The following is a 14591-nucleotide window of genomic DNA, read 5'->3' on the forward strand; positions in this document are numbered from 1 at the left end:
ACTGAGCACATTGCACAGAGTAGAGAAAAAAGCACAGAGTACAGAGAGAGCACAGAATCAAAGCATAGGGCACAGAACCAGAGCACAGAGCACAGAGATGGATCCCAGATGATAGATCCCAGTGCACAGACAACAGCACAAATCACAGAGCACAGAGCACAGGGCCCAGCACCCAGAGCACAGTGCACAGTGCACCTAACCCAGACAGAATGCTCAGCACACAAAACACAGAATGCAGCGCACAGAGTGCACAGCACAGAGCTCAGAGCCCAGACCCCAGAACCCAGAACCTAGAGCCCAGAACAGAACACAGAGCACAGAGCACAGAGTCCAGAGCTCAGAACACAGAATGCAGAGCACAAAGCACAGAGACAGGAGCACAGTGACCCTAGCCCAGAGCTCAGAGAACAGAGAACAGAGAACAGAGTCCAGAGCCCAGATCCAGATGACAGAGACAGAACACAGAACCTGGAGCCCAGAACTCAGAACAGAAAGCACAGAGCACAGAGACCACAGCACATAGAGTCCAGAGCCCAGACCCAGAATACAGAGATAGATCAGAGCCATGACAAAGACCACAGAGCACATAGCCAGAGCCAGAACCAGAGCCCAGAGTGCAGAATGAAGAGAACAGATTACAGAGCCAGAGCCCATAACACAGAGCCCAGAGTCCAGAGAACAGAGTGCACAGAAGCACAGAGCAAAGAGCACAGAGACTGAGCACACTGCACAGAGTACAGAGAGAGAGCCCAGAGCCAGAGCATAGAGCACAGAGACCAGAGCACAGGGACTGAGCACAGAGCCAGGGTCCAAAGCACATTAACATCAATCTTCAATTATAGACAGTGGTATTCATTTTGAAATCTAATTTAAATTAAAGTTCAAATTATCACTTCAGTTTTATTACACACAGTTAACAAGTAAGAATCTCTTAAAAATGAGATCCCCAGTGAGATGTCCAGCAATTTTTAAAAATTAAAACGTGTTTGTTTTCTTAATATAGATATTGTGACCTTTACTTAACTTTCACAACTTAATTAAAGAGCTCAGTATTTCACCAAAGTCAAAACAGGATGATAAGAAATCAATCTGAAATCCCAAAGAGAAGCATAATGTAACTAATCTCAGCCAATTGACTTCAATGCTTTGACATGAAGGCTCACAGTTTGAGGTAAGATTTACTAGATTTTCTTTTAATGAAAATTTTGTTGGGTACCCAATTTTGTGTAATCCAAGGGTGACTTGGGACAGAACTTGTACACAGAGGACCATATGAAGTTTGGCTCTGCTGTTTCTCCATCAGGACTCTGCTAGTATAACCCTCCCATAGGGTTTTTGATTCTTTGAGAATTGCACAATTAGTATTTCATTTTTTCCCTGAATAACATGCATTTATTAAAAAAAACCACCACCCATCCTCACACTGTTCCTTCTGTACATAAATCCTGCCACTCTCATTAGTCTGGAAATGGGATTTACTGTCAAATTAATGAATATAGATGAGAAAACTATCTTTGTGCTACAAGTGTCTATATCCTTTTCATAATAGTAATTGAGTTTTGAAGAAAAGTATGAGCAAGTTATCATGGACAGATGCAATAAACTAGATTGAATAAACTATCGTGTTGCTGCAATTCATCACATTTGTCCCAGTTTATGATAACAATAAGTAGATCCTTTTGAATAGTTGAGAATTCAACAGCTATTTTGGACAGCTATTTTCTCATTTAAATCAAATTGATATGAATATAATTAAATTACCAACTAGAAATATATAAAATTTTAGTGAAGGAAATCTATTATAAAACACAGCATCTGCATTTCAGTTCAGTGGGAAACCTGTAAAGAAATTTTAAGTGAAAGTGGGTATAAGCATTTATATGCATTTATATGTATCCGTTTTATCATGATTTTAAAATATGGCAACAGGAAGTCATGGAGATGGTGTGTATTCCAGTAGTTGAGCATGTGCTTACCATGTGCAAATCCTTGGATTCAATTACCAGCACCAAAACCAGATATTGCTGAGAATATATTACTAATGTCAGCATATATGGCTACTGAAAATCTGTAACTCAATCCCTTAAAACTTCACAATTCTATACTCAAAATGAAGCATCTATTAGGTCCAAGGTTTTTTATATTTTTCCTTTATTAAATTTTAAAATCAGTTCCATGTAGCACAGTTTCAGTGTTCAATTGGCATGTAACTGTACACATTTATGAGGCAGAGTGTTATTTTTGAAATATGTACATGATGTAAAAGAATCAGAACAGAAAAATTGGAAGGCTTCTTACTTCAAACAGATCATTTATTTGTGTTGGAAATAGGGTCTATGTTGTACTGAGGGGAAAACAGGTTATGTTTGTGTTGAGACAGAAAACATTTATATAAATTTTACTTTCATCTACATGCATTTAACCATAACCAAATATCACTGAGTATTCCTTCAAAGATACTTGAAACAGTTTACTTGCTTGATTTTTTTTGTTTTTATTTTCATATTGACATTTTTCCTGAATGATTATTTTCATTGAATAATTTCATATCTCTACTTTTAGCAAGAGCTTTTGTCTTTCAATCTGAGCTTGAAATCATTTTATAATATCATGAAATTGGTTTTGGAAACTAATCACTGCATTGTTTTGATTTTCATCTTTGTTGTGAGGGTCATTCAATTGCTGCTGAAGCAGTGTAATTTTACTTTAGATTTTAGATAATCTCTCCTTTCTAGAAGATTTCTGCTCTCTGATGTATTCACTCATTTTCCTTTGTTCATTTTGACACTTGTGTTCCATCCCCTTCATTTGGCACTTTGTTTTAGGAGTCTTTTTTCCTTGTTCTGAAATCAAAGTCCTTACTCTAAGGGTATCTATTTTTTGATCAATCTCATTTTCAAGGTCACTGTTTATTTCAGACTTCAAATCTTGTTGGGAAGGAATATCACTATCTTTTAATTTATATACCTCAAAATTCTTCTTTTCCTGTGAACTAAAGCCCCTATTTCTTGCTCTTGGAAAGCAAGTTCTAGATGTCTTTTTTATGTTTGACTTTCAACACAATGATATGGGGCAGCAGCTAGTGTGGCAGGGTATGATTTGACCTCTGTTTCCATTTTTTCTGCATTTTTTCTCACTCTCCAGTGTAAAATTTTGCATTGGATTTTCCACTTTTGGAATATCTAACTGTTCATTATGCTGGAATGTTGTTTTTGTAAGTGTTTCCTCATTCAGTCTGTGTATCCTTTGAGGAGTCATTGCTCTTTTCTCTTAAAATTCCAGTAGTATCAAGGTATTTCTTTTTCTGGCTCTGATATTTTATTTTAATATTTATTTCTCTTTCCAGTCTCATCATGGAGCTATTCTTCATCCTGTTATATTCATGCCATAGCTTGTTCTATTTCTTCTTAGTGAAGTTTGAAATGTAAGTGTGAAATATAAAAATAAACTGACCAACCTATTAGGAACAAGTATCAGTAGATTATTTCTAAGTACATTTTATGGTGCATCATGATTTCCAAAAGTGTTCTGTATAAAACAGGAGATTGCTTGCTGCAAAGGGTTTCTTTTTCTCATAAGTATGAAAATGATATTCAAATCCAGGGTCTGTGCTGGCCACACTGCTTCTTGTTACTTAACAATGGGAATAATAAGCACACCACTACATTAACACATCAAGAAAGTGATTTCACCTCCTCAAACTAGAAGATCTATTGTTAGAACCAAGGGTTTTGAGATCCTTGAAAAATCATCAATTATGAAAAATTTTAATGCCTTTTCTCTGAATGAGACCACTGTAAAAGACACCACTGGACTTCTGCAGATAAATGGAGTTGAATTAAAAACATTAGTTAATCCAATGGGACAAAAATGCCACCCACACTCCCTAAATATGCAACTTATGGTTATAATTCATATATGGGTCTTAAATCCTCTATAATTCTCCATGATAGAAATAGTTAATTTTTACACACACACACACACACACACACACACACACACACACACACTTGGGAATGACAGAGGAAAATAATTCAGAAATCATTTCAATTTTTGCCATGTCCATAGGTTTTTGTTTGCAAAGATGATTTTCTGGAATCCCATCCTGTAAATTCTGGCAGTCCGTTCTCAAGGACCTGTTCTGATGAAATCTAGAGATTCTTTTTAGAAGGTTTTGGCTTCATCGCAGCAGTGGATAGAAAGTCAAAAACTTTAATTAAGAGTGATATGTTCAAAAGAAATAACCAGTGAAAACAAGTAGATTATTAAAACACATAAATCTTTATCCACATTACTCAAATTTCAACTGCATAAATGACAGGAGAAAAATCCTCAAGTAGTAAAAATGTTTCATAAATAGAGGCAGAGATGCAATTGTGAAAAAGAAGTTTTTTAAAAAAATTTATTTGTTCTAATCTGCCATGCGTGACAGAATGCCTTTATATATTTTGATAGATCATACATAAATAGAATGTAAACCCTATTTTTTTCTGATTATATTCTAGGATCACATCAGTCATGCAGTCATATATGTACATGAGGTAATAATTAAACATTTAACTAGTTTCATATCTATTTACTCTGTATCTTATCATAAAAAGCCTCAAATTGATATTTATGTCAGTGATTAAACCTAACATTTTCATTCAGGAAACAAATGCTGAACATCTACTAGATGCCAAAATGTGTAATAATTAATTTTGCCACAAATGTCATCACTTAATTATAGGGTGAGATAACATTTTGTTTTAAACCAAAATAATAATCTCATACCTGTGGGGGAAAATGCACTGTATATACAATGGAGATACTGGAAGTTCATAATGCCTGGCATTGTGGGAGATGTCTGAATTGTGGAAGTACACACATGGAGATTTCATGTTGGTGAAATTGCCAAACAGCATATGTCTCAGATCATATCTCCATCATGAAGTGAAACATGGCTTCATAGAGTATGCTAAAGGAATATTATAAATAAGTTCATTGAAATAAAATAAAAAAATTGAAACTTTACTGAAAGCTCATTTACCTGATCAAACGTATTTCTTCTAGTACTTAATTCTGCGTCAGATTTTGTAACAGATATTTCAAGTTTCTTTATCACTTCTTTATTATATTCATTTTATTTTTCTTTTAATTGGTCCTTATTTTGTTCAAATAACAGACAATCATTACTTCTCTTTTTCTAAGGCCCATCTATAACAAAATGTTTATCTTTAAATTTTCTTTTCCAGATAAAAGTAACTTTATTCAACTTTTTATGTTTATTTTACGGTAGCACTTTTGACTTACCTTGTTGAGCATTATGTATTTTATAAACAACTCAAAATCCCCTTTGGGACAAGACCAAAACTAATATTCAATCCAATAATTAACAGTATGAATTTTTTCAATAAAGAAAGAAGAAATTTTATTTATAAACTAGAGTGAATTTGAATAAAATAATCAGTAATCACTTTCCATTTAATTTTTAAATGGAAGCTAACCTTAAAACTAGCTCAGGGTCTAGCTCAGCATTTGCATATCTACTTAGCTTAACTAACCCTTGAGTTTGATCCCAAACATCAGAATACAAACTATAAATGTTTAAAAACATGTTTCTGGGCAGTGAAAAATGCCCATTTCATTATCTTTGAGGTAAATTTAAATCAACATAAGCTTTCTTGACAGCAATTTAGAAATCTTGATCAAATATCTTTTAAAAAATTTCTCTAATCAAGTAATTCTACACTGAAAATATATTCAGAGTAAAATATATAGAGAAAATTTTTCTAAATAGCATTCATTGAAAGATTGTACTATAAAAAGCAAAAGTATAAATTTTTTAAAAATCCAAATTTCTAATTGTTATATAAATAGATTCCTAGTCAGGTTTGGTGGCACAGGTCTCTAATTTCAGCAACTAAGGAAGCTGAGGCAAGAGTATCTCAAGTTGAAAGACTATCCTTAGCAACTTAACAAGGCCCTACGCAACCTAGTGTCTCAAAAACTTATATAAATAAATAAATTCCTATAAGATAGGAGTCTGTACACCCATTAAACTGTGATTGGGAAGAATATTCATTTAATTTTTAGAAGTAATGATGATTAACAGTGTTATCTTATTCATTAGAATTTTATATTTCACATGATTAAAATGTTTTCTCTCTTGCAAAATGCCAAGAAATAAGTCAGCAGTTACAAATGTTCCCCCAAGGACCAATAGTATAAATGAAAGAGTTCTACCTTACACATACCTCAAATTTTGGAGTTCTTCTTTTAAAACTACATTTTCCTGTGTAACTTTTGATATCACTATTTTTTTTCCAGAATACTCCTTTCTAAGTTTGCAAAGCTCACTTTCCAGTTTTGCCATTTTTTCTACATGTAGTGAACATTGTGAGCAGTGAATATTTTTAAGTTTTGTTATTATGTGAAATGAAGAATCTGCATTCAGTTGTCTCAATTGGATAATAGAATCTATATCAGGAAGGAAACAAAAAAGATATGTGAGTAAATTAAATATACGATTGACTATATATTTTTACAAAGCATTATTCATATGCCAAAAAAGATGTAGAGTGCCTAAAATGTGTGTACTATGTTCTACAGATCAAAGAGAGGGTATAAGACCCCTTCTCTTGTTCAGCTTGAAGTCTTGTGGATGTGCTCCATTGTGCACAATAAATCTTATCTTCTTTAGGTAATACTTTTGATTACCCAAAACTTAATAAATCCACTTGTCAGGGAAAGAGGATGTCACCAGGTTCAATGCAAAGAAATGCCTCAAAGATTCATCCAAAATCCTAGACAATATAAATGGAAAATTCTCATACACAAAATTTAAAAATACATAAAAATGGAAATTCACACTATTCACTATTTTCTACCCCCAAAAAAATAACTTTTAAGCAACTTCTTTTCATCATTAATGGTTTCCAAAATGAGTAATATTTTTTACACCTTTATTGTGAACACCCTGTTCCTTCTCTGAAATGTTTTTATCCAAAATTTTGACAAATTTCTTTTCTACTCTAAAGATTCAGTGTGCTTCATGCACCTTTACTTGATTTGGGCTCTATTTCTCTCAATAAAATATCTCCTTCTCTTCCTTTGATGACATGTCCAACAGTGACTCTGCTGAAAAATGCACAGATATACTTAAAATAACTAAAAATATAGTGTGAATGACAATTTATCCAAACAAAAGGGAATAGTAGCTATAATTCTAACATATTATTTTTCAAAAGATAGCTCTAAATTAAGCTTATCATAGAAAATGAAACAAGCCAATCCCAAAAAACCAAAGTCCAAATGTTTTCCCTGATAAGTGGAATATGATACATAATGGGGGTGGGGGGTAAGGGATGAATGGAGGAATATTGGATTATATAGAGGGAAATGAGAGGTGGGAGGGGTGGGCATAAGAAAGATGGTGGAAAGACATCATTACCCTATGTACATGTATGCTTACATGAATGGTGTGAATCTACATCATGTATAACCATAGAAATGAACCCCATTTATGTACACTGAATCAAAACGCAGTTTGTAAAATTGAAAAAAAATTAAAATAAAAAATAAATTAAGCCTTTTGCACGAGGCACCCTCAAGCAGCCTTGGATGTAATGGGTTTGAGCTGTTTTTGCTGATTGGTCTTCTGCTTTAGTTCCTGTTGAGCAAAGACCACTTCAAGAGCAGATGAGGTCTCACTCTTGCCTGTCCATCACCTGCCTTACACCTATCCATCACCCAACACATGAGGTTCACTTCCCAATCATCTGACAACAGTCAGCAAACTGATCGTCGACTGCCAGTGGAGCACCAGCTGCCTGCTGTTGCCTGCAAGTCCGCTGTTATAGTACCTGCAGGTTTGATTACACGTGGCTACCACCATTTTGAGACAACAGCCAGGTCCCGTAGGACCCCTGGCTAGACTGAGCCCTGTCTCCAGGATCCCTCAGCCGGACCAATGGCTCCCTGCCTCTGGGGCCCTCACGTTGACTGCTCCCTGCCGCCAGGACCCCCAGACCAACTGACTGTGCCCTATCCCTGGGACCCCAGACCTACTGATTACACCCGGTCTCCAGGTTCCAACAACCACACCAAACACACCCGACCTCCAGGACACCTGCCTGACCAACAACACCTCACCGCCAGGACCTCCAGCTGACAACCTCCACACCCTGAGTTGCAGCTCCCCATTTGCCAACACATTTCGAAGCCAGAGCGGCCATCTTGGATAATCCTGGAAGCCATAGCTCTGATAATTAGGTGGGGCAAATCCCATCCTGAGATGCCTGCTGGAGGATTGAAGCTCATTGTCAGGTACTTCTCATGCATCAGGTCTCTGAATTCTGGGAGGTTTCATTATTATATGACTGTTGTACTGTAGATTTTCTTTTTTTTTTCTTATTGAAAAATTTTAAGTTTTTATTTCTTTACCTTTCTTGCAATCATTTCCTTTTATTTACATTTTCCCTCAGAGTCTCTTTCTCCCTTTTTTGAATGCTAACATCCAATTTCTTTTGATGGCACTCTCACCCTTTCTATTATCCACAAAGCAAAGGATGAGATAACAGAGCAAATGAAGGCAATGAATGATAACATAAAACTGAAAGAGCAACTGCAAGAAGCAAAAGGTCATTTCAACAAAGAGATAGAGATTATATATTAAAAAAAGGAAGTCCTTGAAATGAAGGAAACAGTAAACCAAGTAAAAAACTCAAAAGAAAGCATCACCAAAAGACTAGACCACTTGGAAAATAGAACCTCAGACAATGAAGACAAAATATTGAATCTTGATAATAAAGTTGCCCAAACAGAGAAGATGGTAAGAAATCATGAACAGAATCTCCAAGAACTATGGGACATCATGAAAAGACCAAATTTAGGAATTATTGGGATTGAGGAAGTCACAGAGATAGAAACCGAAGGAATAAATAACTATTCCATGAAATAATATCAGAAAATTTCCCAAACCTGAAGAATGAAATGGAAAATCAAATAGAAGAGGCTTACAGAACACCAAATGCACAAAATCACAACAGATCCACACCAAGGCTCATTATAATGAAAATGCCTAACATTCAAAATAAAGATAGGATTTTGAAGGCCATGAGAGAAAAGCATCAGATTACATATAGGGGAAAGCCAATACAAATAGTAGCAGACTTCTCAGTCCAGACTCTAAAAGCTAGACAGGCCTGGAACAACATATTTCAAGCTCTGAAAGAACATCGTTGCCAACCAAGAATACTATACCCAGCAAAACTTACCTTCAGATTTGAAGATGAAATAAAATGCTTCCATGATAAACAAAAGTAAAAAGAATTTATAAATAGAAAGCCTATGCTACAGAATGTTCTCAACAAAATATTCCATGAGAAGGAAATGAAAAACAACAATGGAGGTCAGCAAAGGGAGAAACTACCTAGAGAAAAACACTCAAAGGAGACACCGAACCAAATTAAAAGCCGAAAATAAGCCCAAATGACTGGGAACACAAATCATATCTCAATAATGACCCTGAAAGTTAATGGCCTAAACTCATCAATCAAAGGACATAGACTGGCAGAATGGATTAAAAAGAAAGATCCCAACAATATGCTGCCAGCAAGAGACTCATCTCATAGAAAAAGACATCCACAGACTAAAGGTGAAAGGATGGGAAAAAACCAACCACACACTTGGACTCATTAAAAAAGTGGGGGTTTCCATCCTTATATCAGATAAAGTGGACTTCAAGCCAAAGTTAGTCAAAAGGGATAAAGAATGACATTTCATACTGCTTAAGGGAACCATAAATCAGGAAGACATAATGATAGTAAATATTTATGCCCCAAACAATGGTGCATCCTTGTACATCAAACAAATCCTTCTCAATTTCAGGAATCAAATAGACCACAACACAATAATTCTGGGTGATTTTAACACACTGCTGTCACCACTAGATAGATCTTCCAAACAAAAACCAACAAAGGAAACCATAGAACACAATACCACAATCAATATCCTAGACTTAATAGACATGTATAGAATATTCCATCCATCAATGAGCAGATTCACTTTCTTTTCAACAGCACATGGAATCTTCTCGAAAATAGACAATATATTATGCCACAAAGCAGCCCTTAGGAAATGCAAAAAAAATAGAGATACTGCCTTGTGTTCTATCAGATCATAATGGACTGAGAGTAGAAATCAATGACAAAATAAAAAACAGAAATTATTCCAACACCTGGGGCCTAAATAATATGCTATTGAATTCAACATGAATAACAGAAAATATCAGGGAGGAGATAAAAAAATATCTTAGAGGTCAATGAGAAGTATGACACAACATATCAAAATCTCTGGGACACTATGAAAGCAGTACTAAGAGAAAAATTCATTTCATGGAGCACATTCCAGAAAAGAATGAAAAGTCAACAACTAAATGACCTAACTATATAGCTCAAAGCCCTAGAAAAAGTAGAACGGAATAACAGCAAAAGTAGTAGGAGATAGGAAATAATTAAAATCAGAGCTGAAATCAATGAAACTGAAAGAAAAGAAACAATTCAAAAAATTGACAAAACAAAAAGTTGGTTCATGGAGAAAGTAAACAAAATACACAAACCCTTAGCAACCCTAACAAAGAGAAGGAGAGAGAAAACTCAAATTACAAAAATTCGTGATGAAAAAGGAAATATCACGACACACACCACTGTGAAACATAACATAATGAGAAACTACTTTGAAAATCTGTATTCCAACAAAATAGAAACTACCGAAGACACAAATTTCTAGAGACATATGCTCCTCCCAAACTGAACCAGGAGGACATACACAATTTAAACAGATCAATATCAAGCAATGAAATAGAAGAAGTCATTAAAGACCTACCATCCAAGAAAAGCCCAGGGCCAGAAGGATTCTCAGCCGAGTTCTAGAAGACCTTCAAAGAAGAATTCCTTCCAATACTTCTCAAATTATTCCAGGAAATAGAAAAGGAGGGTACCCTAACAAACTCATTCTATGAAGCTAATATCACCCTCATACTCAAACCAGGAAAAGACACATCTAGGAGAGAAAATTTTAGACCAATAACCTTGATGAATATAGATGCAAAGACCCTTAACAAAATATTGCCAAACCATATCCAAAAACACATTAAGAAAATCATGCACCACGATCCAGTGGGGTTCATCCCTGGAATGCAAGGATGGATTAACAACCAAAAATCAATAAATGCAATCCATCATGTCAACAGACTTAAGGATAAGAATCACATGGTTATTTTCATTGACACAGAAAAAGTGTTTGATGAAATATAACACCCCTTCATGCTCAAATCACTAGAAAAAATAGGGATAATAGGAACATACCTGAATATTGTAAAGGCTATTTATGCTAAGCCCATGGCCAACATCATTCTTAATGGAGAAAAACTGAAACCATTCCCTTTAAAAACTGGAACAAGACAGGGATGTCCTCTTTCACCACTTCTATTCAACATTGTCCTCGAAACTCTAGCCAGAGCAATCAGACAGACTAAAGAAATTAAAGGATATGAATATTAAAAGAGGAACTTAAAATGTCACTATTTGCTGATGACATGATTCTATACTTAGAGGATCCAAAAAACTCCTCCAGAAAACCTGTAGACCTCATCAATGAATTCAGCAAAATAGCAGGCTATAAAATCAAAACACATAAATCTAAAGCATTTTTATATGCAAGTGATGAAACATTTGAAAGGGAAATGAGGAAAACAACTCCATTTACAATAGCCTAAAAAAAATAAAATACTTGGGAACAATCTAACTAAAGAGGTAAAAGATCTCTACAATGAAAACTGCAAAACATTGAAGAAAGAAATTGAAGAAGACCTTAGAAGATGGAAAGATCGCCTATGTTCTTGGATACGCAGAATTAATATTGTAAAAATGGCCATAGTTCCAAAAGTGTTATACAGATTCAATGCAATTCCAATTAAAATTCCAATGATGTACCTTACAGAAATAGAGGAAGCAGTCATGAAATTTATCTGGAAGAATAAGAAACCAGAAGAGCTAAAGCAATCCTTAACAGCAAAAATAAAGCAGGGGTATCACAATAACAGACCTTCAACTATACTACTAAGCAATAGTAACAAAAAAAACAGCATGGTATTGGCACCAAAACAGATAGGTAGATCAGTGGTACAGAATAGAGGACATGGTCACAAACCCAAATAAATACAATGTTCTCATACTAGAAAAAGGTGGCAAAAATATGCAATGGAGAAAAGATAGCCTCTTCAACAAATGGTGCTGGAAAACTGGAAATCTATATGCAACAGAATGAAACTAAACCCCTATCTCTCACCCTGCACAAAAATCAACTCACAATGGATCAAGGACCTTGAAATCAGACCAGAGACCCTGCATCTTTTACAAGAAAAAGAAGGTCCAAATCTTCAACTTATTAGCTTAGGATCAGACTTCCTTAACACTTCTTGTGCCCATAGCACAAGAAATAAAAGCAAGAATCAATAACTGGGATAGATTCAAACTAAATAGCTTCCTCTCATCAAAGGAAACTATCAGCAATTCAAAGAGAGAGCCTACAGAGTGGGAGAATATCTTTGCCACTCATACTTCAGATAGAGCACTAATTTCCAGAATATATAAAGAACTCAAAAAACTCTACAGCAACAATACAAATAATCCAATCAACAAATGGGCTAAGGATATGAACAGACACTTCACAGAAGAAAATCTATAAGCAATCAACAAACATATGAAAAAATGTTCACCATCTTTAGTAATAAGAGAAATGCAAATCAAAACTACACTAAGATTCCATCTCACCCCAATTAGAATGGTGATTATCAAGAATACAAGCAACGACAGGTGTTGGAGAGGATGTGGGGAAAAAGGTACACTCATACATTGCTGGTGGGGCTGCAAATTAGTGCAGCCACTCTGGAAGGCAGTGTGGAGATTCCTTAGAAAACTTGGAATGGACCCACCTTTGGACCCAGCTATCCCACTCATCGGCCTGTACCCAAAGGACTTTAAATCAGCATACTACAGAGATACAGCCACATCAATGTTCCCAGCTGTTCGATTCACAATAGCCAGATTGTGGAACCAACTTAGATGTCCTTCAATGGATGAGTGGATAAAGAAACTGTGATATATATACACACAATGGAATATTACTCAGCTATAAAGAATAATAAAATTATGACATTTGCAGGCAAATGGATGAAATTGGAGAATATCATGCTGTTAGATAAGCCAATCTCAAAAAACCAAAGGATGAATGATCTCACTGATAAGTGGCTGATGACACATAATGGGGGGTGGGAGGGGCGCAAGAATGGAGGAAGGAGGGTCTGTGTAGAGGGAAAAGAGCAGTGGGAGGGGTGGGAGGGGAAGGAAAAAATAACAGAATAAACCAAACATCATTACCCTATGTAAATGTATGATTATGCAAATGGTATGCTGTTACTCCATGTACAAACAGAAACAACACGTATCCCATTTGTTTACAATAAAAATAAATTAAAATAAACATATAAATAAATAAATTAAACACAATTTTAGGATAATATAACTATTATTTGAAATATTTTATTAGTATATGTATGTGGGTCTGTGTATTTTATGTACTGAATGTGTATCCTTGGCAAATACAAAAGAAGTGATTTCAACCTCATATCTTCATATTTGGAGACAGAGGATCTTTAAATTCCCAGGTTTGCTGGCAACCTGACAGGTTTGTCTCTGCCTCTCAAGCATCTGCAATTACAGGTATACCCCTTTGAATCCAGTATATATAGACATCATTGAGGTGCAGCATTACTGATCCAATACTTCAGAACACCATTGGCAGACACTAGGTGTCACCATGTATACAATCTAAAATAACTCACAGGTCGATCTGCTCAAGGTGAAAAAAATTGCTCAAAAAAAAAGTTAATTTCAAGGGAACAAAGTAACATCACACAGTTTACTATTTCTTCATTCAAACATTAAACTTTAAAAATGTTGGACATCACATTTGGTGTCCCAAATAAATGATCACATTTATGACATTATAAATGAAATCCATGTTGTTTATTCCTACATTCCTTAGATTGTCTTTTTTTCTACTAGTAATCAGTCTTGTTAATCTTCCATGATTCTGTCCATCATTCTGGGTATAATTTGCTTGTATTTTCCCTAGGGTTACCTCAGACATTTTCCAGGTTCCATACTGAATGATAAACATAGGACTTGTAAATATTCCTTTTTCTGTCTAGTCCATCATTTTCTGGACTTGAGGGGATCAATTTTACATCATGTTTCTTTCAAGAGTTTTATTTCTTTCCCCTCATATTTGAGTTTGTGGGAAGAGTAGAGAAGGTAAAAGGTGCCAGGGATGATTCTGTTCTAGATGGAGATGAATGGAGCTTTCAAAAGTGAGGTTATCAGCCAGAGACAGGAAATGCTGAGAGAATGAAAGCCTGTGCACAGAAAAGTTTTTAAATGCAATATTTTTATCTGATGATATGGGGATTGGAAAACAAATTTCCAGAGGATGGAGTAGGGAGAGAATAAACAAGATGCAGAGTGAGGCACAATTTGTATTAAGAAAGA

At 35.2% G+C, this 14591-nt stretch overlaps 1 long non-coding RNA gene across 1 annotated transcript in view; it reads right to left on the bottom strand.

Annotated features, from left to right (window-relative positions):
* Nucleotides 1-5100: 5100 nt before the first annotated feature.
* LOC124974178 (uncharacterized) overlaps nucleotides 5101-14591 on the bottom strand; it is a 51823-nt gene continuing 42332 nt past the window's right edge. Inside the window, exons 2-3 of the long non-coding RNA XR_007106760.1 lie at nucleotides 6237-6459; nucleotides 5101-5196 (exon numbers count right to left, since the gene is read on the bottom strand). This is a non-coding gene — a long non-coding RNA (uncharacterized LOC124974178). The remainder of the gene's footprint in view (nucleotides 5197-6236; nucleotides 6460-14591) is intronic.

The sequence above is a fragment of the Sciurus carolinensis genome, unplaced genomic scaffold (genome assembly GCF_902686445.1).
Source record: "Sciurus carolinensis unplaced genomic scaffold, mSciCar1.2, whole genome shotgun sequence".
Classification (NCBI taxonomy): Eukaryota; Metazoa; Chordata; class Mammalia; order Rodentia; family Sciuridae; genus Sciurus; species Sciurus carolinensis.